This window comes from Pyxicephalus adspersus, chromosome Z (genome assembly GCF_032062135.1).
Source record: "Pyxicephalus adspersus chromosome Z, UCB_Pads_2.0, whole genome shotgun sequence".
In the NCBI taxonomy this organism is placed as follows: Eukaryota; Metazoa; Chordata; class Amphibia; order Anura; family Pyxicephalidae; genus Pyxicephalus; species Pyxicephalus adspersus.
The window spans coordinates 12,122,301-12,126,855 of record NC_092871.1 but is presented as its reverse complement, the minus strand read 5'-3'; the positions used below and the strand labels follow the sequence as shown (position 1 = coordinate 12,126,855).

Genomic DNA, 4,555 nt, shown 5'->3' with positions numbered 1-4,555 from the left:
GAGGATGTGGTTTGTCATTTGTGAAGTATCTAAATATTTCTTAAACATAACATTTTCATATACAGTCACCAAGGCAAAAAGTGAGGGATGTAAGTGTCACTGATGCAAGAAGACAGAACACAATAAGTTCTTGTACTAATCATTTGTCATTTGCAACCCCTATTTAATGTGCAGTGCTGTGTATTGTTGGCGCTATATAAATCCTGTTTATTAATAATAAGTTGGAGGTGTTATGTTGTCCAAAAAGAAGAGTACTCAAGCAACACTGCTTGGGTTTGTAGTGCATCTGTGTTAGTAATTCAGTACAAGATGTCAAGCTCATTTGATTATAGAAGATCAACAGATATTTTTCTTCACTGGCGGTATTTTTAAAGAAATGCAACCTGGAGAAAGGTGCATGTGATGTGGAATCACAAATCTTGTCCAGGACATATCTGCATGGAGTTTGCAGGTTCTCCCCGTGTTTGCGTGGGTTTTCTCCGGGTACTCCACTTTCCTCCCACATTCCAAAAACATGTGGTAAGGTTAATTGGCTTCCTTCAAAATTGTACTTAGACTGTAAATACAGATATAAGACTATGGTATGGAGATTAGATTGTGAGCACCTTTGAGGGACAGATAGTGACATGACTATGGACTTTGTACAGCACTGTGTGATATGTTGGCACCATATAAATACTGTATAATAACAATATCACTTCTTTGCCTTCCAGCTATTATTTTTTTTTTGCCCATGCATGGTAATGTATACCTGGCATATGTAGTAGACTGATGTTAAGGCAATGTGTGTTTTGTCATTATTGGCTGCAGAGAGATCAGGAAAAAATGGTGGTGACAAGGAAAGGGGGGTTATTAACCTTCATCAGATAAAGAAGCTATAAAGGCTACAAAACATCTTCAAAATTACAGAAGAACAATTTCAAAAGAACAAGTGCAGAAGAATGTGACTGCCTACTACTAGACTATCCTATGTTATCTATTGACGATAGAAGCGTGACTTTCATTTCCTGCAATACCAGACCACATGGGTTCCTCTGCTCGACTAGATTCAGAACTTTTCTAAGAGATTTTCCAAGGATCATTGCAATGCTTTTGGCTGACTTGGATAAGCTTTCTGTTTCCTCAGCAAAGATGAAGCTTCTAGCTACTTCCTATGGTTATGGATATACTGGGGGTTGGGTGTGGAGGGTGTCTAGGGGACAGAGGAAGTGAAAATGTTATAATATATGAGTAATAGCTGGCTACAACTAAAGTTGTGTAATTAGGGGAATCCCAAGATTAATATATTTATTTAGCCTCTGCATCACTGATAGTGACATTAGGATGTTGAACCATTTGTGTACATACTACAGCCAATCAAATGCTTCAGGTCTAATAAGACCTACACTGTGGTGCTTAGGCAAGCCAATCAAATGCTTGTGTTCCAAAGCACTGAATGAGTTTTACTTTTCTCTACTTCTTTTCCCTGACCTATCATCTCTAAAGCTGCTGCGCCTGTGTGTGGACAGATTGACCTAATCCAGGATTGAAAACATTCTCCAACTAATCACTAATGATTTTAAGAAATCCAATCCAGGTATTTTGGATCACCCAGGTTCTCCTATTATAGTCTATTATCTCCAGTCTTGGTAAGATTTAATAAATCAGCTGCCCTCGGGCGCCATTTACAGGAGGATAGAATGACAGGGGTCAGGCCATGTAACGAGGGTCTTAGAAATTAGCAGCACTAGATCCCAGGTTTGAATCTCAGCCAGGACACTATCTGCATGGAGTTTGCTTGTTTTACCCGTGTCTGCGTGTATTTCCTTCGGGTACTCCAGTTTCCTCCCACATTCCAAAAACATGCAGTTAGGTTAATTGGCTTCCCCCCAAATGAACCTAAGACTGTAATAATGACATATGACTATGGTAGTGATATTGGATTGTGAGCCTCTTTGAGGAACAGCTAATGACATGACTATAGACTTTGTACAGCGCTGTGTAACATGTCAGTGTCATATAAATACTGCATAATTATAAAGACCCCTGTATATAGGCACCCCAAACCAATATCTGCCCCCACTCAGGTCATGGCACTCGGTACCCCATTGAGAGAGCGGATTGGCTGCTTCCCATTCTGTATGTGACAGCTGTGTGTTAATGATAGTTGTGCAGGCCCTATAGAAGAAGCACACAGGAGTTAATGAGCGGGAGGAATTCTCAGCGGGGACACAACAGGAGTGGAAGCCTAATCCTATTCACAGCACCACAACCTCTGCAAATAACACGTTACACTCAGAAAGCGCAGCACAAAAGCAGATAGTTGGTGGGGTGCAGGGTAACCACACAAGCAGCAGAATCCTGGCATATGGCAAAGTGCACCTACCTGCTTCCAAAACTGGATCCATCATCATACAAATAATTATTAATATTTACAAATTTGATTTAATTTATAATTATTTACAAATAATAATTATTATCATAAAAAAAAAAAAATTATCTTTACAGAAATCACATGAGATCCTGCTACTTGCCATGGACAAAAACAGGTTCTGTCATGTGACCCAAAGCCTAGGCACAGATCACATGCCAGGAGCATTGTCAGTGTTTTTCATCTTTAAAACCGTCCTTTCTTCCCACCACTACATATCCCCCCTCCTATTGTGTGTTAATTCCCCCACCTCCTAGATTGTAAGCTCTTCGGGGCAGGGTCCTCTCCTCCTCCTGTGTCACTGTCTGTCATTTGCAACCCCTATTTAATATACAGCACTGTGTAATATGTTGGCGCTATATAAATCCTGTTTATTAACAATATTATTAATAATAATAATAATATTAATAATAATAATAACCGTCATCATCATTAGAGTCTCCTGACATTTAATTATTTTCTAAACATTTTAGGCAAGGTCACAAGAATCAGCAGTGAGTACCAGTGACCCTCTGCACATATAATTGCAGATATTTGTTTCCAATCATGCATTAATAGGATTTTGACATTAAAATGAAGAACAGATCAGATATATTTTTCACAATAAATGCACACACGTTAAATAATAACCAGGAATCCATCACCGCTCACACTAATCTTTATTCTCCATGAAGGGGCAGTGCCATCTTTATCCAGCACCGGCTTCTTAGAGTGAGATCCTGGCTCAGAATTATATAAATCTGCTTGTTATTTAATATATAAAAAAAGAATTGGTGACAATCGTAGCCACCGACATGAGTAGCCCAATCCAGCTACAACCACAAATCTGAGCTTTTTAAATTGGAGAATATGGATAGAAGTTTTTGGTGGCATTGTTTCTGAAATTCCTTATGTGTCACCAGCTTCAGTTTTAATTTGAGATCCTTATTCACTAAAAACTGCAAATCCCTAAGATAACCAATCAGAATTAATACTGCTGGAGCCACGGTGGATGCTGATTGGTTGATCTGGGTTTCGGCACCTTACATTCAGCAATGAAGAATTCGGATCTCCTGGCAGGATAGCTGAGCGTGCAGCTCTCCATGGGGATGTTGTGTGATGTAGGGATTGGGGGGGAGGTTTGAGCCATGAAGCTTTTGCTTTCTCACGCTCCCCCCCACCATGGTATTTGTGGGAGCACAAAGGACTGGTGAACTGTGTCTTTACCCCACACAAAGGACCGCCGTACACAAAGACCCCGAATAACAAAAAAAAAGGGGACTCCAACTCTGCATTCCGCTTCTTCCCAATCACTGAAAGTTTCCGCTTCTTTTCCTATCCCCAGATAAAATCTACACAAGCAGCTGATACGAGTACATTCACACCGGTGAACGTTCCCTACGATGGGCTGACTCAGCCATCTCTTCCTTTTGTGTTTTCATTTTTTTCAACTCAACGCTTCTTTTTTTTTTTGTTTCCCCTCGGGTGTTTGTGACGTCATTGTGACTTAAAAAAAAAAAAAAAAGACACGCAGTAACATAAATCCAATAGGCGGGCGTCTGCAACCTTTTGTGGCTTCTGGGCTCCTTTAAGAAGAAGGACCTGTCCTTGACCGAGCTGATAAACAGGGCGAAGTGGCAAGTGTCTACAGAGAGATTAGAAGTGAGGACTCCGGAAGCAGAAAAGTGCAGGTGCGGGGGGCATGTGAGTCTATTATTATTATTATCTTGTATTTATATAGTGCCGACATATTATGTAGCTTTGTACAAAGTCCATAGTCATGTCACTACCGGAGTTTTACCCTGCTGCGATCACTTCTCAATACATTTACTGCGCGTTGGTAGGGTATTACCCGCAATATTGATCTATGCATGGGACTTCAATGAGACAGAGGTGTCTGATTTCATGCAGAATTCAGGAACCGGTCAGCCCAGGCTGAAGGCATTTATAGAGCATAAACATGATCTGTTAAACAATTCATAGGTATTGCCTATGTCAACTAATCAGCAATTGTCGATTAATTTAAAGAGAATGGGAAGGCAACCTGCAGCTGTACGGGGGATTTTTATGGTATAGGTCAAAGTCACACAAGCAATCAAGCAATATTCCTAATTATGGGCTTTCACACTCACGTGTGTGTCCCTGGTTTTTTACTCCTTCATTCAA

General features: G+C 40.4%; 1 protein-coding gene across 1 annotated transcript in view; it reads left to right on the top strand.

Annotated features, from left to right (window-relative positions):
• Positions 1–3,548: 3,548 nt before the first annotated feature.
• The window catches only part of VWA7 (von Willebrand factor A domain containing 7), a gene marked incomplete in the record, with an annotated part of 35,675 nt that continues 34,668 nt past the window's right edge, over positions 3,549–4,555 (top strand). Inside the window, 1 exon segment of the mRNA XM_072429537.1 lies at positions 3,549–4,093.